Below are 22,613 nucleotides of genomic sequence, written 5' to 3' on the forward strand. Positions count from 1 at the left end.
GGGGGGGGGAAAGTAATAGGTAAGTTTTGTACTCTCTTCTGCAGTTGCAAGAAGGCAGTCATGAACTGGTCTATGACTTAACCGTGCATACCAGACAGGAATTATTTCTTTCTAGTTGCTACTTAAGTGAGTTTCACATTGGTCCTTATTTGCTTTGGAATTTGGAATCTGTTCAGCAGTCACTCAGCTAGCCCTAGAAGTATAACATGACATTTCTCAACATCCTGACCACCAAAATCAGCCTCTACTAAGATACTATGACTGAATTGTCCTTGCAGACTTATTTTCCTTCTGTATTACAAAATACTCACTCTCTGTAGACCAGAAGTGTGAGACTGCTGTCCTATTTCATACATTTTATCCTTATTGAAACGACATGTTTTGCCAAAGACAAAGTGAAGTTTTAGAGTGCAAAAGTCTTGACAGAGTCACAGGTTTTATTTCAAAGCAAGGCAGAAAACCCTTAATTGCTTCGTATCTGAAACAGTCAGGTGTTCCCTGAAGCACTTCACCTTACAAAGGCTCCCACAACAAAGATTCTCACAGTTTAGGTCCCAAAGTCCATTGCAATCTAGACACACATTTCTGCATGGCTTGCTGAGTCACAGTTATGTTCAAAATCAAAGGAAAGAATGGAGCAATTTAAAATGTGATGCTTCGATGAAGAAATACAAGTACTCACACATGTCACAGTGTTAAAGAGCACTTCTGGGTGTTGGAATCCACACAACAGGCACAGATACACAAGATGAATAGAGGAGCTGGAAGACTGGGAAGGGAAGCATACCCACTAGTCTTTGAGCAGAATAGCCTAACCAAGAGCTCAGGAAGAAGCCTATGCTATGGCCCTACCAGCACTTTGCTCTTCTGTGCAAGCAAGGGCAAGACTTGGCTATTTGTGTCCCTTCAAAGGGACACAAAGAAGGGCTGATAATGAGGGAGATGCCATGCATCGCTTTTGTCTAGCGAGCACCTGAGCACCTGAACTGAGACCAAGCAGCAACATTCGTAACAGTTACTGCATTTCTTATGCCAACACATGGACATCTAACTACTTCTGCTAATGTCTGTAGTCTGCAGGTGGTATTTTTAGGATTTAAACAGAGCAAGTCAGGTCATGCACATTATTGTAAATGCACCCTAGTGATTCTGCTTTTTTCCTGCGTAACACACCACGTGCTAGATCCCAGTTTTGATCTTCTTCACCCCAAGCTGTGGGAAAGATCCCTCTCCAACTTTAGGGGAAAATTCAAATCTGAAAAATCAAATGGGAAGAGTTTTACAACTTAAAATAATTCACCTCTCATGCCACTCAGTGAGTACTTTTGACAACTTTTGTCCTTTGAACTTCATGAAATATTGAAGACCAAAGTGACAGGCAATCTCAGAATCCCATTTCTTATGTGGTCTCAGGTATGAAATATGGTCACCGGTATGAAGTGATTCAAGAATCGCTTTAGAATTGTAATTCTTGTACTTTGAGGATTGCCACTATTTTAAACAACAAAGAAGCACAAGCAAAAATTAAGTATAAAATTTTTGGTTTGCATCACTGGGAAGTAAAAAAGCAGATAATCAAGACAGCTATATATTATATGAAAAAAAAAAAAAGTTTATTAGATGTTGTAAAGGTTTATTCTTTCTAAACAATACCACATCTATCAAGTCTGACCAAATGAGATGGGGGTGGGGGGGTGTCAGAAAATGATTCTTAGGGGGCACCCCTCCCTAATTTGATTACCTTTCTAACTCATCATTTTGTCCTTACTCAATGTTCCATGGCATATTATCAAAGAAAACATTATGCAGGAAATAATGACTCAAGGGAGAAGAAAGGAAGTCAAGAGTTAAGGTATAACACTTAAAAGGAAACTTATTTCATTTCTGTATTATCAAAGAAAATACTGTTGCTTAATGTCTGCAAATGTTTTAGGGTAATTTCCCATCATAATGAAAGGTCAATTATTAAAGTAATTTTTATTTTCATACAAAAAAGACCCTGCAATAGGAAAGCATGCTGTGACTCTGCAGGTAAGAATAGATTTTAAAAACAGCGTTCCATATTCCTCTGTGGAAGATCTATGGCCAATGAAGGCCACGTGCATGGAAGTGACATTAGACACCCTCTCAGAAACTTCATCCCATTGTCCCCCACTGCAGGGTATGAAGAGAAAAGTAGAGCTCCAGATATCACATCACAAATCTCACATTGGAGCTCAGTAACAAACAGCTGCACCAAAACTAACACAAGCCAAAAAAAGCAGCAGGAATCAGTGCTAATCAAAGCTCTACAGCCCTGGAGAACATACAAATAAACCAAGCACTTAAATACCTCTGCATCTTGAATTCTGACCTTTAACAGTTCCCTAATCTCAGTATTAATGTGACACATGACACAAACAAGCACCAGAACCAGATACTAAGCTTAAATCTAAATCGCAACAGCTCTTCAGAGATGCAGACCTTAATTAAACAGCAGAATCAAAGTGTATGATGAGCTATAACACTCTGGACAGGAGTCATCCTGTATGAATCTTCTTGCCTCTTTGGAACAGTAAAATAAACTCTTTGATCCCTTCTCTTCTGATGTCTAGACCTGACCCCAACCTTAACCTAAGGTTTCACAATACACCTGTCACACAGAAGATCTCAAAAAACTCAACACTGCACTCTGCTAATTCCATTGCAAACCTGTGAGCCTTCTAGATCCTAACAGTAAATGTAACCTTTAATCCCTCCATTCCTGAGTACATATCCTAAACACAAGCCAAAATACAGTGTTAACTATAGCCCAGTGACAAAGATTAGCACTGGAATTAACTGAAAGATATCTGACTGTGTCTAAATCAGCTCCTACCTTTGTGGGAGCCAGCAGCAAAATAAAGTCCTCCAGTCCTAAATCAAAACCCCAACTTAAAACAGTTAACATTCAACACAATTCCAAATCTAAGAAGCAGCCACAAGATCCTGCCTGCAGTAGTCCGCATACAAGCAGAGAGATACTGCAGGGCTGAACATTACACTGAACTCAACACTACATATTCACAAGCTCAACAAAAGACTACCATAAGGAGGAGTGGAAGACTTCCATTCTGCTAGCTTGCAGGGTCCAATGCTCACATTTACCTCTAATGTCTCTACCCGTTGCTTCTACTGTTAAGAATAGTTTGCTTGGGTTTTGGTTTGGGTTTTTTTGGGGATTTTTTTCCTCAAAAATGAAAAGCTAGGTTTATTGCTGCTATCAGAAGCATGCCAAGCTAGGATGAGTGCTGGTAACACAGGGATACAATGGACTATGGCTAGTTTTCATTCCAGTATATTTCTCTGGTGAGGCCACTGACGGAACATCTAGTGTGAGAAGCAAGTCAACAGAAGGCAGGAAAACTTCTATCAAATGTTGCCATTACTGAGCGCAGAGGTTATCTGGAGTGTGCTGGTATACACAAAAAACCCTGAGATTTTGTTGATTGTTTTGGATCTTGGCTTTTTTGGACCTCTTTTGGGTTTTGAATTTGGCCTAGCTAGTGAGTCAATCACACTTACCTAATTGCCAATGCAGTTATTTAGCACATGCAAAGCAAACCATCACATGTTTGATACTTGGTCAAACCTTAAAGACATTTAGCATCAACCTTATGCCCAGTGCAGACTCTAAGCTCTGAGGTAGTCAAAATAAATAAGGGGTGATCCTTGTCTGTCACTGCTACACTTCAAACAGTTCCAAGATTTCCGTTTTGCATCTCAGTATTTAATTAACAACAACATCCTCTAAAGCTGAACTGAACGCCTTTACAACTAACCCATGATGTTCCATTTTGTGCACTGCAGTTTCTAACTCCAGCCATGGAATGCAGTGTTAAGGATACTCAGCAGGATCCAGCCTTCGGTGGACAATTCACATTGACATTTACAATGTGTATTTCTTATTACAACAAAAGATGCATACAATTATAAAGCAGCATAAGCTTCTTGACTAAAACCATCCTAATCTGCTATTTGCCAAACATTTTACAGCAAAAGAATCTGTCGACTTTAGGACTGGGAAAAAAACAAATAAAAGCTTCAGGATTGGACCAGCTCTCATCTTATTTCAGATTTCTGTCCAGTGACACAAATGGGGTAATACCACCACAGTGGGGCAAAGAAAAGGATCTATGTTCAACACTGGTCCAGGAGGGAATTACATTAAATGAAGAACAGCTGCAATGAGGAAGAAAACTTGTAAATGCTCTGTGGTCTTGTCAAGGAGAAAAATTTTTCTTGAAGGCTGTCATATCAGAGAACCAGCAACACAATCAGGCATACAACTGGCACCACTTCCGTTTCAGCCAGCATGAAAGAGAAGTTTAAAAACCAAACCAACTCTGGTGTTTACTATGATCTATATATCTTAAAAGACTTGAATATCCAGTCCTTCTAGCCTATGAAGCTCCTTCAGGTTGTGTGGGAACTTAGTGTGAGCTAGAACATCAAGATTCTCTATAGATAAATTTTTAAAAACAAGTCCACGCGTGAAGTCCGTAAACACCTTTATTCTCCTAATAGCCATCTGTCATTATCTCAGTCTGTTACTCCTCCTAACTTAATGCCAAGTCAATATTTTCCTCCCAAAGCATTAAGGGCCTAATCCAATTTCTACAGACAGAACTGAAGTTGGAATGGACCTGTAACACAGACATATGTGAGCTGTATGACACTGGAAATTCAACACCACACAGTTATACACCTAGTATCTTACTGAATGAGAAATCTCTCTTAGAAGTCCACTGTCTGAAGAACCGGACCCACTGGAAACCCAAAATGACTAGACTGAGTTGTGGGCCCCACTAAAGCACAAGCTTTCAGACAATGAGCATAAGGCAACACTCAAAGTTCTACATCCTACAAGAACTGCTGTCTGCTTCCTACACTTCCCATACTCCTGATAGAATAGTTTTTTTTCACAGCTGGGAATATTTTACTTGGATGTGTTTATTTTTCTTCAGTCTTTGGCCGATTCACAGATATCTCCATTTATTTTACTTTTCTCTACTCCCAGAAACAGTAAGAGGGTTTCTGTAGCCAACTCCAGGTACACTGTTAATGACCCTAGTAGATTTATGGAAAGCTCTCTCTTCACCAAGAAACTCATCCAGATGTGCCCAGAGAAGACTTATTTTGGGAGTTAACTTCATTAAAAGAAACTTATACTCATTTGTAACATACCAATAGAATGGCTGTCTCAGAGTTGTTACCTGTTGCAGGATGATGATGATGAAAAAATTATACTTTTCACTTTGCAGAATTCTTCTGTGGAGCAGGGATGACAACAGAATAGCTACCCAGGCACCTATGCTGTATTCAGTTCTCAGACTGCACACCCTGGAACACATGAGACTACATGCCAAAATTGTTCCCCTGAGGGCAGGAGAGGAATTCTGAAGCTACATTTGGAAATATTCACAAAATGACATAAGATCCTCAGCCAAATGATTATGACAGTTCTTCATTATTAACATTACTAAAGAAAATATTTCCTAGCACATGCCAAGCTAAGCTTTGTGCCCTTTTCCCTGCCCTGAACTGAGGATGCACATAAAGTATATCTGAAAAGCCAGTATCCCAGCTGGAGTTATCAAGACTGCCTGAAATACAAGCCATTATTTGTTATTGCTTGCTTCCAGTCAGGATTCCAGCTTTTGAACTTAATGAGTTTGTGCAGAATCCTAGAAGTAGTCCAGTATACTGGAAAAACATATTTAAAATAGAAAGCCTTTGTGAGTAGCCAAGTGAAATACTTGAGGAAAAAAAGAACATTACAGCTAAAGAAACTCTACAGCTTCTTTAGAGCTTACAATTTCATTTTGTTTGGGTCTGTACAGTAGCCTAGCCCATAAAGAAAAACCAGGTTTTTTTACAATTGCTTTGCTTTATTTGAGAGTTGTGGGAATGATGGTAACCAAGCAACGCCACAAAGCTGGAAAGCCCTGGTTAAGACAATTGCTTATACCCCGATGAGCCAGGGTATGTTCAGTGCCTAGAGAAGCTATAGGATCTTAATTTTTGTACGCCTCAGGGGCCACAAGATCCTAAAAAGAATGCTAAAAAGATTCTGTACAATCCGTGGACTCTCCATGTCTCTGTGTGAAAACTGCATCCTCTGAGTTGAATTCTGCTGCCACTTGGGAGTCTGCTGTGAGTTCCACTTGCCATTTTCGCACACAAAGGTCAATCTGTCAGGAAAGCTTCCTCTTACTGAGGCTGAGGACCTCAAAAATAACATGCTTCAGACAGCATAAGTGTTAACAAATTAAAAATAATCTCCACAGATTTATCAGAAAATTTGCTGTGGTCCCATGTAAATTTGAGTATGTTCATTTACACAGAGTATAACTTATAATTAATTCTGAAAGAATCATAAAAAGTGTCACTAAGCTCCAAAAAATATCCACAATGTTGTTTTCCGGGCAAAAACTATCCTCCCATTCATCTCTAGCAAATCACAACAATTAAGCATTTTACAGCTTCTACTACTAGTGACAGCTGAAATGCCTCATTTTCAATTCAAGTGCAATCACCACTATTTTCAAACTGGCACACCCTTCATGTAATCTGTCTTCAGGCTCCCAACAGAAGGACAGAGGCTTCTAAAGGAACTAGCACTTCATATTTTGTACACCTAAGCAAAATCACTTGTGCCCTCACTCTGTCAAATAGTTTTTATTCAGCACTTTATAAAGCAATTTTCTTAAAACTGCTCCAAACCCAAAATAGACATTTCCTTAATAAGAAACTTAATGTATATGTATTTTTGTATACACATTTCAAGACATAATCATATTCTGAGAAAGAAATGTATGTAAATTAGGCTTTTATGAAAAGTTCAAATTATTTGCTTATCCAAATAAGCAGTAGGCAGAGAAAATATATCTGAGTGCACATGCTTTTAACTGAATGAGGGATTATTTTAGGAGACAAAGGGTATCTACTGAACTTAATGTGCAGTGGATAATATATAAAGGCTGTGGATGCTGAGTTTATGCTGCAATTTAGTAGGCACTGTTACAGTAGCTTAATATCACGGGTAAGGCAGTGAGATCAAAAAGCAACACAGCTACAGAAGACATGTGCTTAACACACAGAACATGCAGACATTGTGAAATCTACAGGGTACATTAAAAAACTCAATCTTGAGAACAGGTTTACAACATTGCGTGACAGTGATACTCAGTTGATGCTGGGTTTTGCTGTGCATTATGCAATATCAGAGACTACAACAAATAAAGAATGAAAAATCACCAAGAAGCCCCAACTACAGACCACATCTAAAGATGTCCCCTCCAAGTTACACTGGGACACAGGGATAAGGGGGCTTCAGGGGACTTGGTCTACTGCCACCCTCGCTGTGCATGTGAAAACACATCACACCATGAGTGTGAAAAGCAGAGCTTTTCATCACAACTAAGTCATGCCATAACAACTGTATTGATTCTGCCTTTATAACAACATAAGAGGACATGCAATCCAAAGATGATGATGACAGCATCTCCTGGGAACCCTTACTGGAAAGTATCCCAGCAGTGGGATGTACAACCTCCATCACCCATCGGAGCAGGTACTGCATCCTGCTCAGAGAACAACCACCCTGCCAGGGTCCAGTACTGCAGTGGCAATGGGATCCTCAAGCCCAATTCCAACTCACTCTATCCTAGTTGGCCTGATCTCTAGAAAAGAGAAGGACTGAGAACTCCCAGCCAGCTATCATCTAAGCCATATCACAACTCTTTTCTCCTTCCTGGTGCTCCTATAAGAGCTGAATGCAACCATAAAGCATGTTTTATAGTACAGAGCTCCTGGGATTAGATAATTTTTTTTCCTTATATAAAACTCTAGTCCTTATTTCTCTCCATTTAGAGTGGGGAAATACGCTTTTTTCTGGTTGCATACAAATTCTAAAAATGGCATCATAATGAACAAAAATGAATAATGAGATCAATTTACAAATGTAAGTATAACTCTAACCTCTTTTTAAGTTTTAATAGGAAGGAGGAGCAAAATTACCCAGGGGATCTTGGTCAGACTCAGTCAGGAGTGTAAATGAGATCTCATCCCCATGTGGTATTTCACATCTCAAGGGAAAGAACACAGAACTCTCGCAACCCTGAGACAGAAGGTTCCATGAAACACTATTTTGTACGTCAAAGCAGCCTTTTCATGGACATTACATACAAATAACAAAATAACCCCCAAAGTTTTGAAGCAAACTTCCCACACAGGAACTTTCTTTGATGATTTAAAATATTTCGGTCTGAGCTTCAACTGAAACACTTGTGTCATTCTTTTACTTATGAAGGAATTTGGCTAAAATAAAGCAAAGATACAGCTTGGTTTCCTTTTCTGCTAATGAGTTTGGATAAAAGTGAGTGCTGGTACAAACCTGGAATGCCTTCAGTGGACTCAGAAACACCCCATACTAAAGGAAATCTGAGTTTGCCTCAGTTTATTGGCAGAGCACCTTCTGTATGGATCATTTATTCAGAATTCTGTCTGTATTTACTTTCCTAGGAACAAACATTTATTTACTGCTGATGCTGAGCCTCAGAAACTGACTTATGACTTGGCACCTCTGCTCCAAGAACCTCTGAGATATCAAGAGTAAAGTTTGTTCAAGTAATATCCACTCACCCACAAAACATAGTCTGCATATTTTATGGTACGCTAAGAAAAGTAACACGTTACATTTAACAACAGAAAACTGCATGAAAAACATTACATGCATGTAACGTGGCCAAACTACCATCTCTGACCTAACCATTGCTTTGCAAAAGATGAGACTTCTCTGTTTTAGGCTTGCAGACTCACAGTACATTGATGTTATTTATTCTTCCATTTTGTTTCCCAAGATCTTAACTAGAAGGGGGAGTGACACAATAAAAATAAATATGGCTACAACCTATCTTTCTCATTTCCAAGATCTCCTGACTTTCACAGATGGACCTGCACAGTATAGGCTCTGCTGACATCACTCATGAAATCAGCTCAGCATCACCCTTTTAACTCTAGTCCTCAGTATGAACAACTGAAGTTTACACGTGTCAGCAAATATCTTAACATCCACACCTGCAGATTTCAAACATACACTGCCTGACCGCCTCACATTCACCTTGATTAGCAATATGTTAAAAATTAAAATTTATCTCAGCCACCTTAGTACATAAGTATATCTCTTCTCCTAGTGAATTATTGAAGTCAATGAACTTGAGAAAGCATATGAGTAACTTCTGGTATATGTTCAGGACTATAGTGCATTGTAAAAGCTGGTCATTAAAAGTAGAATTACCAAGTTAGAAAACAAGAGTTAAATGATTACATCTTTTTGCAACTTGTATATAATGAAATGCCTCTTTTCACAGAATCAGCTAGGTTGGAAAGGACTTTGAAAATCATCAACCATTAATCTAACACTGACAGATCCCAGCTACACCAGATCCCTCAGCACTATGTCAACCCGACTCTAAAACACTTCCAGGGATGGGGACTCCACCACCTCCCTGGGCAGCCCATTCCAGTGTCCAACAACCCCTTCTGTAAAGAAATCCTTCCTAATATCCAGTCTAAACCTTCCCTGGTACAACCTGAGGCCATTCCCTCTTGTCCTATCCCTTGTTCCTTGGTTAAAGAGACTCATCCCCAGCTCTCTGCACCCTCCTTTCAGGGAGCTGTAGAGGGCGATGAGGTCTCCCCTCAGCCTCCTCTTCTCTAGACTAAACCCCCCCAGTTCCCTCAGCTGCTCCCCGTACGACCTGTGCTCCAGACCCTGCACCAGCTCCGTTGCCCTTCTCTGGACACGCTCGAGTCATTCAATGTCCTTTTTGTAGTGAGGGGCCCAAAACTGAACACAGTCATCGAGGGGCGGCCTCACCAGTGCCGAGTACAGGGGTGAGATCCCTTCCCTGTCCCTGCTGGCCACGCTATTGCTGACACAAGCCAGGATGCCATTGGCCTCCTTGGCCACCTGGGCACACTACTGGCTCATGTTCAGCCAGCTGTCAATCACCTCCCCAGGTCCCTCTCTGACTGGCAGCTCTCCAGCCACTCCTCCCCAAGCCTGTAGCGCTGCTGGGGGTTGTTGTGGCCCAAGGGCAGCCCCTGGCATTTGCCCTTAGTGAAACTCCCCCAGTTGGGCTCAGCCCATGGCTCCAGCCTGTCCAGGTCCCTCTGCAGAGCCTCCCTGCCCTCGAGCAGATCAACACTCCCACCCAACTGGGTGTCATCTGCAAACTGACTGAGGGTGCACTCGATCCCTTGTCTAGATCATCAATAAAGATGTTACACAGGAGTGGCCCCAACACCGAGCCCTGGGGGACACCACTCATGACCGGCCGCCAACTGGATTTAACTCCCTTCACCACCACTCTTTGGGCCCCGTTTTTTACCTAGCAAAGCGTGCGATCACCCAAGTGTCAAGCAGCCAGTTTCTCCAGGAGAATGCTGTGGGAAACAGTGTCAAAGGCTTTACTAAAGTCAAGGTAGACAACATCCACAGCCTTTCCCTCATCCAGTAAGCAGGTCGCCTGTCGCAGAAGGAGATCAGGTTTGTCAAGCAGGACCTGCCTTTCATAAACCCACGCTGACTGGGCCTGAGCATCTGGTTGTCCCGCATGCGCTGTGTGATGGTACTCAGGATAAGCTGCTCCATCAGCTTCCCGGGCACCGAAGTCAAGCTGACAGGCCTGTAACTTCCCAGATCATCCTTCTGACCCTTCTTATATATGGGCATCACACTGGCTGATTTCCAATCTGTCAAGACCTCCCCGCTCAGCCAGGACTGCTGGGAAATGATGGAAAGCAGCTGGGCGAACACCCCAGCCAGCTCCTTCAGCACCCTCGGGTGTATCCCGTCTGGTCCCATAGACTTGTGTGTGTCTGTGTGATGCAGCAGGTCACTGACTGTCTCCTCCTGGATTGCAGTGGGGTCATTCTCCCAGTCTCTGTCGTCATTTAACACAAATCATACTAACAGTGAACTATCAGTATTCAAGCCACCCCCAAGACATTTCTGAAAATCTACTGCTGTCACTCCTCACTTATTTTCTGCCAGAAGGATCTGACATACCTAAAATGACTACGAGACCCACTAGAACAGAAATGGTGTTAGGTGCATGTTACTACGCATGCAGAATTGACTGGAGGCATGACATGATTTCCAAGAATGAACTTAGATGGAAGAAAAAAGAAAAAACGGAAGAAAAAAATGCAGACTTAAATTTTTAATTTAATTCCTGTTTAGAGTAGAAGGCTTACACTATATGCTTTAATTACTTTTTAAATTACGTCTTCTCTAACAAGAAAGTAAAAGGAGATGAGAAGAAACATGACTTTTTCTAAGAAATTTTTTAATGCATTAAAAATATTTTTTATGAGTAAGGCATTTCATATGTGGAGGTGGTAGGTGGGAAATAAGTATTTTAATCTCTCATATTTTAAAAAGGGTAACAGATAAAAACAAAACAGCCACTCCTCCTTGTACTAGAGGCCAATTTTTTACCCATTTCCCTACATTCTTTGTCAGAACTTCTAGCATAAAGAAAGGAATAAAGGAAAAACTCAATACGGTCTTCTGACACAACTGGTCCGTCGATCCTCACTTCCAAAAATAAACATGTTGCAAATGCAAAAAAGAATTGTGAACTATCATAGAACACCATACGTAACATTAGCCCACTGAGGAACAGATGTGAATCTGCGGAACCATCTTCTTTCATCACTGATACCTTGCTGTTAAAGATCACAGAAATTTAAGGAATACCTTTACACTTTAGATATGTCTAAATATATCAGTATATAGTTATTTTATTTATTACCTAAAATAAAAATAAATTTTTAAAATAAATTGGAAAACCTGAAGACAGAGCTATATTATAAAGTCCGGTACCAGAATATGAAGTCCAACAGTTTACCAGAAGTATCATTAGCTGGTCCTTCTCACACGCCTGACATTTAAGAAAAGACTTCTGGAAACAGCCTCTCCTTAGGGTACTACTATGACCTAAATTTGACTACTGTATCATCATGGGAGGGTAAGGGATAGGGCCATTGGAGAAAAAAAGCAAACAAAAACCCCAAAAATGAATCAAATAATTCAAAACCTGAGCAAGGTAAACCCCAAGTGAGGGAGCTGGGATGAGGGAGGCCATGTAGCCAGAGCTGGTCAGGATCTACAATCCAGGTTGCTTAATAAGTATTACCTAAACCAACAGAACAGAGCACTGGTCAGGCCAGTAGTTTTTTCATGTTTTATGTAAGAGACAAACTTAGAAACCATCAAGTCAATTCCTGTACAACTAGAATGGGAATTCCACAGAATTAATGCCAGAGAAAAGAGAAACTAAGAAACTAACACTTATCAGCAACACAAACAAGTTTCCAGAGATTGGGGTGTTGCTTTGGCCCTACTCTTTACATACATATTGCATACAAAATGGAATTGGAGAGCCATTTTTGTAACAGCTCTGAAAGATGCACTCTCTGCATGAGTGTTTTTCTTCTGATGGTCTGCCATTTTAGTGAAGTTCAACACACTTGAGCTCTTCATGTTTCTCACAGAGGAATGCTCACATCTGTCAGTAATCACATGAATATTATCACATGGCTGTTAACACATAATGGCTAGGGGACCTTATTAGCAGTTCTCTTCTGGGCTTCTCCTTTCAAGAAATTCTGAGAACTCATATACTTCATTCAACTTCAGGTCAAATTTTTATACAAATGATCAGCCTGGATTTATTAACAACTTTGAAGCAAAAATTAAGATAATCTAATTTTTTCATATTTTAACAACAACAAAAAAATCCTAGATTCTCATCAAAAGCAGACAGGACTCCTGTATGCCTCCAGGTTCCAGCCTATACCCTGAATATGGAAATAGCATTTCAAACTGGGGAGACAGCTAGAAACAGGCAAGGGTTGGTTCCCATTCCTCCTCATAGGTTGACCCTGAGGCAGGATCAAGCTGTGGGAAGGTAAATCTGATAGACTCTTCTAAGGAAGAAGCTACATGAAAATTTAAAACTGTCATGTAAAAAAGCATAGAGTCAGACCAGAGAAAATCATACTGTCTTTATTTCTGTATGTATGACAAGACAGATCATACATACACTTCTTAGACTTCTTTGTATCCCATGTGCTGAACAACTTACATAACAGAGTTCAGATCATGCTGAATATGAGTAGCTGATATATTCCCATTCCATCACTACTGTATCTGACTGCTCTCTGGATGTTTCTTTTAACTACACACAGTTTATCTGTATACTCTGTGTGTGGTTTTTTGTTGTTTTGAGTTGTTTTGGAAGGGGTGTTTTGGTTTGGGTTTTTTTTTTAATTTATTGTTTAAAATGTTAATCCATGAACAGCCACCTTTCTACATTTTTGTCAACAGAGAGGGTTAGTAATTTATGGCCTGTCTCTTAAGGGGTCCATCTGCTGTTCAAAAGCCTGTGTTTCCCCTGTATTTTCTGTTTCAATTAACAAGAGATTCCTTCCCAAATCTCCTTTCTGTGGCCAGTAGTGCAATCTGAAACATCCAAAATTGTAGTGTGTAACACCCACTGAGGTCCCACCCAGAAAAATCCTAAACTAGCAAAAAAGCAAAGCCTTTTATGGAGTCTGGTACCAAATTTGTTTAAAGACAAAATCCAACAAAATCAGCACACTCAGCAGACCATCCCAAGCCACCCTGGGTGCCAGCTGGTGCCAGTTCCAGCAGCTGCCCACGCCTGCCCTAAGGCCTGCAGCAGGAACACGGCTCTGCCACAGCCTCATTCCCACAAACATGAGAAGCACCTTCACATGCTCCTACTGCAAAGATCAAGATTTCAAATTTAGTTGTCCTTGCCCAGGTCTTTTGGCACTGCAAAAAAAAACAGCCCTTGCCATCATGCTGCTTGACCCTTTCCCTCTATTAAACCACTTCTGAAAAGCTGGGCTCTGACTTAGCAGCTCAGCAAAGATGCAGAGCCTGAAAAGATGAGTTCAGCCCAGAATGAACACTACACAAAACATCTATTTTCTGTCATAAGGAACAGCAATCTTGAGATTTTTGTTTTCTAATTTACATAAAAGGAATCTTTGGTATCAGGCTGAGTAGCTCTCCAGAAGGAAGAGGTTAGTATTCACTTAAAATAGTGAATGATAGTTAGAGGTGTACTCTTCAGTTTAATTAATGATTGCATTTACATTGCTTCATTCCTTTAATATGATGCAACAATGGTAATGACTTTTTTTTTCAGTTTAATAGACCTTGCAACTGCAAGATGATCCCTCTTCCATTTAACGAGCCCCTTATAATAGCTTAATAAATCTGGTTTTGCTCTTTGGCAAATCTCATTAAAATGCTTTGGAAAGTACCACCATTCATCTGATTCATTCTCTGATTTTCAGAGGACCTGACTGCACACAAGTCCCGTTCAGAACTTTCTGCACTCATCATCTCTGAAAATCCAACACCAGGAGGGCAATTAGAAGTTTCCAACCTTTCCTCATCTATAGGGCAATGTGCAAAACAATTATGGTTGGATACAGTGTAATTTAAGAGAAGGGAACTGCATGCTAAAATGCTAACATGGGAAGCTCAACTCATTCCGTTAGCGCAGAGAAAGGCAACCCATTATTCTTTGTCAAGTGATGGCAGTGCAATGGATGAATTTACATACATGACCATCTGTTGCCAGATTACACAACAGCAAAGCAACTTTCCACACTGCCAAGTGTCTGCCCTTGTTCAGAACTTCCTTGGTTTTGTAGGCTCTCTTTACTACAAAATAAAACACAACACTTTATAGAGTACCCTTCATCCCAAAACACTCTGTGGACTGCAAACCCTCTCACAGAACCGTGAGAAGTTTCAGGACTGCGTACTACATTAAACACAGGACTAGCACACTGCTGCCACCTGCTTCACGGTGATCTCTCATGGCATATTCTAAGCACATATAACCAAACTCCCACTCACATTAAAAGAGCTGCAAAACTTCCAATACATGTAAAGCTCTGACAGGACCTTCATTTGAAATATCCCTTCCCAGAAACTAAGCTGCAAAGGACCTAGACTGCACCTATTGTGTCCCTCATAGACCCTATGTGAAGGGCTTGTGTCCCTCATGACAGGAAAAAAATTGTGAGGTTACAGGCCATGCTGTGATGCAGACCCAATAGTACACCATTAAAAATCACCCTGTATCAAAAAGTCCAGTAAACTTAATGTAAAAAATAATTCCACAACAAAAACTGAGAATATATTAAAAAAAAAATCACATGGCAAAATACTGATTTTACACCAGTATCACAAAAGTGCAACTCTGCCAATGTTGAGAATTTCCTGTCTCCAGCATGTGCCAGAAAAATTATGACGTTTCCCATAGTCCCCTTTCACACACAGATAAACACTAGAGAGTCAGAGGTCTGATGTAAAGCTGATTATCTGCTCAGCTCAAGGTTTTCCCAACACACCACTCTTTGGATATTTATTTTACTTCTCTTAGGATAAAATAATAATTAGTGCATTAAAAAAGTCAGTGCAGCTACCATAATCAACTCTATGCCAACCATGTTCTCTGGCTTTTTGCAAAACCTTCCAATCCACCCGCAATTCAGTAAAGAATCAGCATATGTAGATCTACAAGGCACAAGAGCACAGATATTAAAGACAGGTGTGTGGTTTTACAAACAGATAATAAAGGGAGAACTGTTTTTATTGAGTAACAATGAAGCAATGATAATATGCCACACTCTACTTATGGATTTCAGTAAGCATAGGCCCCAAGAGAATCTGGTTCTAAATTAGTAATATATGAACTGCTGCATGCCCACCATTTCAATCAGATCCTTAATGAAATGGCCAAATCTGAGGAAAACCCTATCAGGGCCAGAGAAGCCCTGATCTTTTATCACCACCACACAGAAAAGATATTCCCTGTAATTCCCCTCTGTTCACCCTCACCTCACAAGCTTCCATTCCCATTTGAGTATCTAAACAGACATGGTCAAAACCCCAGTGCCTTCTGACTGCCAGAGTGCCTTCTGGCCCCTGGGATCTTCCCCGACCTTCCTCCCTTGCCAGACCTCTTTCCAACCACCATCTTCTGCGCTCTTTACTACTACAAGCCTTCAGAACTCTTCTTACACAGCAGCTGCTCCAATTCATCTGTATTTGCCTCACACTGCAGACCACTTCAGGGCACCGTTGGCAGATATACCTCTTGCCCTACCCACACTACAGCTATCTGATAGAACACACCTGATCTTTCAACTCCTTCCTGCCATTCTTTCCTTATGTTTCAAGACCCAGCTGCCTCTCTGTTGGCCAGATGAATCATCCAATCCTCTTTGGCTTCCACTGTGTTTGTACACAGCATAATTTGGCTATTGTGGAGGAAGAAACCCTCAAGTTCTTTGAGAATTTTAATGAGAAGTAGGTTTCCTTCTTTCATTCCAGTAACAAAACGGCGGCAGCACATGGGAAACCTCAGGAGCTGCAGGAACAAACATGAAAGCCTCTCTCCACCTGAGTGCTATGCAAGCAGTCTATCTCCACACGATCCCTCTCATCAACTCCAGAGCAAGGAGCACAAGCTCTGATCCTAACACCAAAGCACAACTTCATGCCAGCGGCTCAAGAAACCAGACAACTCAAAACAACTTCTAGTCAGCATTAAGCTGTTATTGGAAAACATAATTATTAAAAAGGCAACATTTCATTCAGACTGCATCCTAAAGATCACCAAATAAAATTCTGCACAGGTTAGTAGTACTGCACAAGATAGTTATTCCCTGCATCAACACAGAAGTCCCACAGTGATGACATTTTGGGACTTGTTGATTTTTCCACCTCTAGTATAAACCACAGTTTCTGAAAACATTCCCACTCAGAAGTACCACCACACTTACACTGCACGTGCAAGGCTTTCACTGCGTTTAATTTTACAGAGAGAACTATACACAGCACTAATTTAAATATACACAGCACTAATTTAAATACTAAAAGTGGATAGTTTAAGTGTAATGCAGAAGTAGAAGCCAGAAGCTCGATGTGTGTAGAACAGTACATGCTGAAAACCGGTTTTATATATTACTAAGTAATTCAGTCTGAAATGACCATTTGAGTACATGCTTGAGCTTAGAGTCATCCAAATCCCAAATACTCTTTTTCCTGGCAGCTGTACTTAAACCAATAAGAAAGCCTCAAGTTCTGATCTGCCACCACCCATTAGCTGTCAGTGTGCATCAGTCTTGAGCAGCAATAAAAGCCACATGTCAAGGAGAGCACTCAGGTGGACACTCCAGTGCTGAAGCTTCAAGGCAAGCTTTGCACAGGTTTCTAACAAAAGCAACCAGGATCCTGAAAAACTACCATCGCTCAGAAATGTCTCATAGCACAAACACTATCTTTTGGTGCCCCTCCAGGTAAGAGTCAGTCAAACACCATATAACCTTGCATGGATTTTGCATAAAGCTGGGACAACACACACCAGCCTACTTGCCCAGAATGCAGGGTGTTTATTTTGAAATGCTGCCAGGCAGGTTGGCCTTACCAGCACAGAAGGATAGCAACTCAACGAGACGGCTCTGTCAACACAACAGTGGCAGTAATTTCTTGAATGCTAACTCAAAACACACCCACAACTTTCGAGGATCATCACCTCCCAAGAAATCGCATTCACAGTCCACTTGACCATGCACAACACAAACAGGTAACATTGCTCAACACCACTCAGAACACAAAACAGCATCAGCCCTCTTAGAAGCATTTCTTCATGGAACCAACAGGTTTAAGTTACCACTTTAAAAAAAAGGAACAGAACAGACCTTCAGTCAATGAACATCAAACTGCATCAGATAGGCCAAAACCTGTCCCCAACTCCGAGCAACAGCACATCAATATTCAGAAACAGGTGAGGCTTCTTTGCCATTTGAACTCTTACCTTTTCAACAACTTGTGGGATTAGATTCATCAGTAATTTAAACACTGGATAAAGTACACAGTCATAGGCATTTTTTTTTCAGTCAGCAAACCACTAGAGAGAGTACTGAAAGGCCTATTATGAAAGCCAATCACTAGCCTTTTCTTGAATGACCACATGAAAATCGGTGACTGTTCCACAATGGATTAAAAGGGCCTTTTGTCTGAAGGAAAAGGACAAGGAGTCACAAAGTATTGCAGATTCATTTGTAACTCATGGTTTTTGAAGAAACTGCATAGTTTCAGTTAAGAGCAAACCAAGAAAAGAACAGGCTCTGAAAATGTTATGCCACAACCCTTCCCTACTATGTATATGTAGAGCATATTTTTAGATTAGTCTCTTTTGTACTACAAAAAGATGGGCAGGCATTCTATATTATTGTTGTTTTACAGGAGCAGTTTAAAACACAGGCAGAGTTTTGACTTTATTCCAAAACCCTAATTAGGGTCTGCCGCTCTCTTTGCCTTGTCTAAACAGAAAATCACAGAAGCTTTTTTGGTACAAGATCTAGTAAAAGTATAATTGCACCGGGCTAATAAGTGAAAGCATTGTCACTGTTACTTAATAATCACTTTAGTAATTGAGCAAATTTGCCATCACCCATCAAGTATATGGTGGCCTATTCAACAGAAAGATTTCTTTTATGCTGAGAAACCAGCCTTTGACTGTTTAACTCTGAAGTCTGTTTCTGAAGTCTCTCACAAAAAAGGGTCAATTACATCTGCTGACAACTTCTCAGAAGTAAGAAATGTTTTCCTTCTCCACCCGTCACTATCACATTTTCAGTTCTCAGGTTTTACACACAAATGCACACACACCCAAAATGGGATTTGCACACATGATTTTATTACAGAGCTTCTAAACAAGCCTCACACAGACAAACTTTCAGCGGGAAAGACAGTGGAGGCTAATAAGCAAAACCAGATTTCTTCTAATCCATATCCAGAACTAGGGAATTACTGCACCTCCATTCAGAAACAAGAGTCACCACTGTCACACATGCCCTCTTCACCCGCCTGTTCCACTCACGTACTGTGAAAGTGAACAGTCAAAGAATGTCAGTTTTCACTCTCCAGCTTCTTGCCACATCCCAGAATTTATATTCCGGGGGCTCCCACAACCTCCCCTGAAATCAAGCAATATATTTTGCACACACCACTGGTCAAGGTGTCAGTCGAATTCAGCTCTTCTGAGCACCCTATCAAATTACATCAGGCAAGGAGCTGGTCTTTGGCATGTTACAAGACAGCACTAACCAGGCCAAAACCTTTGCTGCAGGAATTACCCACGATGCCACTTTCAGATACATATCAGAAGTAAAAGTCCTGCCATGCCAAACACACCCCCAAGGTAACTACACACCCCATCATCTCATACTCTATAAAAAATGAGCTTACAGTCCTCAGGACTGTAAAGACAATCTTGCAAATGCAAAGCAGAGGCAGAAAAACGCTGCACCCTCTTCTTTGAGCTCAATGTGCTCAGAAACAAACAGGGCAAAGAGATCTGAACGGTACAGCCCCTGCTAATCTCAAGGAAGTTCACAGCCTGAAATATTTCATATGATAATGCTACAGAGTGTTGCTTTCAAATATTAGCAGGGGAAGGTGCCCAGTCTAAAATAAAAGCACTTTGCTATCAAAGTTAACTATTTCACTACTGTTCATTTTTGTACACAAAGGAGAAACCTGCGAGAAAACTAGTGAAACATTTAAGGAAGGAAAAGGCAGGAGGAAGAAGAGAGAAACTGAAGGACTGGGACAGTGCAGAAAAACATGGAGGATGGAGGAGACAGTGGCACCAGCCATAGGTATGAAGTCGTATTTCCCCAGAATAACATGGACAATAGAAGCCTTAACGTTAACTACAGTTAACTATAAGTTATTTTTCTTCTCTTGATCTTTGTGCAAACCCTCACTGCCTCTGGGTCATCTTCTCCAAATTGTTAACGCAGCTTTACTTTTATCCTCCAGCGCACAGTGAAAAGTGGAGTTTGACCTTTTCTTTAGATGTGTAAAGCACCACACCAGACTGTTTTGAGAAAATGGTTGAGGATTTTTTTTTTTTTGCGTTCTGCATGACTAGCATTACTTAACAGTGTCCAAAGACCTCTAAGGCATAAGCCCTAAAAACATACTAGGAATTACAGTCCCTAGAATGACAACAGAGGCAACGCATGTGGGTGAAAAAGAGCACAAATCTAACAGCCTAGGGAATAAATTCCAAATACAGGTTGCCTACAAACTGCTGGCAAGCACAGCTTTGGTACTTCCCCCACTGCTAGAAGAAAACTCAAAGAAAATACAAAATACACTGCAGGCTGTTGGAACCTTGTTGTGCTTTCTCTTAAAAATAGGCCTGAACTGATTTCAGTTCCATACAGGTATTTCCTTAAAATTTGGGAAACCGAGGGAAGATGTCCATGTTGACACAGTCTCATTTGCATTTCTTTGAGCAAGAACGACTAGATAAGAACAACTGATAAAGATTCAGAAGCAAACTTCCCTCAACACAGGAAGTACTTAAAGATGCTTGTGTTCAATTTTTAGGCTCCTTACTACACGTCAGACAAAACAGTAACTCTCAAGCACATGTGCCTTCTCAGGCATCTGCCTGGGTATAAAGTCTGTCAAAATAGACCCTTCACTTAAAAGATAACACTGAGAACATTTTGAAGGGCACTTAATTTACTTCATCTTAATCATAACACTTTCTTACACAGTAAATTTCCCAGAGTTATGACCTTACCTCCTTACATGTTTATACAGCACCTGACACAGTACAAGCCTTATCTTGATTAGTGTCCCATTACATTTAACAGATCCTGCTGTTCTCATAAAAGGCCAAACTCCTTCAACTACCCTAACACAATTAGTGGGAGAACACTCACAGTCTATCAGCAGTGTTCAGCTCCATCAGGTTGTGATGGCGCCTCACAAAATTCATCAACCTGTTCTGACCTGGAAATCATTCTGCATTTACACAGTTTGACTGCATTCATGGCAACAATTGTGGCAAGGGCACAGTGCCCTACTCACAGCAGCCTGAAGACGCCAGTTAGTGGTGCTCAACAGGTTACCACCCAGGATTTCTTTCATGGCCAGTGCAAATACATTCCCAGTTAACCTTGACATCCTGCATGCAGCCGTTTTTTTCACTTTCTGAGTATAAAGTTTTTAGTTTATCATCACATTTCGGAAAACATCTTATGACTGCATCAGGAGCTCAAAGAAAATGAAGACTCTTTACACACACACTGGTAATTTAAATTTCAAAGTTAACAGAAAATAATTTCCACGAAGATCATTAGTTGCCTTAAAGCACATTTTCAAGCTCAATCAACCAAATCAATCCAGGAGAATGTGACCTGGAATGAAATAAGTGAATTTTCTGTGGTGCCTTTTATCCTAAAGCAAATAAATCTGATCGTACAAGTGATTCACATCTCAGGATGATGAGGCTGAGGAAGAAGCTTCACTATTCACTTACAGCTCTAAGGAAGTATGGCATTCTGATAGAGAATAAAAGAATATTGCCAGCTACCCCTGTTTATCAACGAATTCCACATCTATTGATTAAATTCTTCAGGCACAGAAAAAAACGAACGCTAAAAAAACACCCCAACCAACCAAAACACATCCGCACCCCCATCACCTTAGGGGTCTTTTTACCTTGGCGCAGCTAGAACAAATCCTCCAAGGGGCGGGTCTGTGCAGAGCCCGTAGCCAGGGCACAGCACCCTCGGTCCCCGCCCGCGCTGTGCCAGCGGTGTGCTCGCAGCAGCGCTCCGCAGCCCGGGCACAGACGCACGGAGCGTTTCAGGGACGAGCGAGCGGCTGGATCCGCGCCCCCGGCCGCCAAGACAGCCCAGGGAAAAACGGCTGCGCTCGGGAGGACCGGCTGCCTGTCCCCCCCGGGCCGGCACTGAATCATTTATGACCCAGGCTGTTACCGAATAGCCTCCAACAGCCCAGCGCAGCCCCCGGGCCCGCGGCGCGTTCACCGCTTCCGTGTGCGCCTCTTGCCGCCCGCGGATAATAACAAAAAAAAAACCAAAAACGGAGCGGCGCAGCGACGGCTCCGAGTCCTCATGGACAGACCCACCCCAGAACCCTCACTGAGCAGAGGGAAGCAGGCGGCACCAACCCCTGCTAGCGCGGGAATCGTCCTCGCTGAATGCGAGTGGCAAACCACCAGAATATAAAAACTTACCGCAAAGTTTTTCAGTGATCAGTGCTTTAAAATGCCGCCTAAAAGCTCCAAACAAAATATGTAGTCGGGGTTGTTAAAGCTAAAGGAGCAATAAATGTGTCCTCTTAAATTTGAACACGAGAATGTGGAGGTACAACCACATGCCTGGAGCTGAAAACATCACAGCAAATTTTCCATAAACAACCGTAATCTGGATTTACTATCAGTATTAGTGTCTTACACCGCCATCACCGTCCCTCAAACACATCTCACTTCTCATTCTTGTTAGCGATGTGAGCCACCAGTACTGGAAAATCCTAGCGTGTCCTCTCCAACTCGCTGCATACCTGTCTTCCTGCTAATGCAGAGGAGACTCTCTGGGTCATAACAACCTCCACGTGAACTCCCTACCCTCAGCCAGAA

General features: G+C 41.3%; 1 protein-coding gene across 2 annotated transcripts in view; it reads right to left on the reverse strand.

Moving 5' to 3' along the window:
• SPATS2L (spermatogenesis associated serine rich 2 like) overlaps window positions 1-21,968 on the reverse strand; it is a 91,366-nt gene extending 69,398 nt beyond the window's left edge. Inside the window, exon 1 of one of the 2 annotated variants that reach the window (XM_026849775.1) lies at window positions 21,952-21,968. The gene's annotated coding sequence lies outside the window, so the exon portion shown is untranslated. Of the gene's footprint in view, window positions 1-21,670; window positions 21,932-21,951 lie in introns of those variants that run through there. The other variant, XM_026849767.1, reaches the window with a different exon arrangement.
• Window positions 21,969-22,613: the final 645 nt, after the last annotated feature.

Source organism: Athene cunicularia (assembly GCF_003259725.1).
Source record: "Athene cunicularia isolate RWA chromosome 1 unlocalized genomic scaffold, athCun1 chr1_part1, whole genome shotgun sequence".
In the NCBI taxonomy this organism is placed as follows: domain Eukaryota; kingdom Metazoa; phylum Chordata; class Aves; order Strigiformes; family Strigidae; genus Athene; species Athene cunicularia.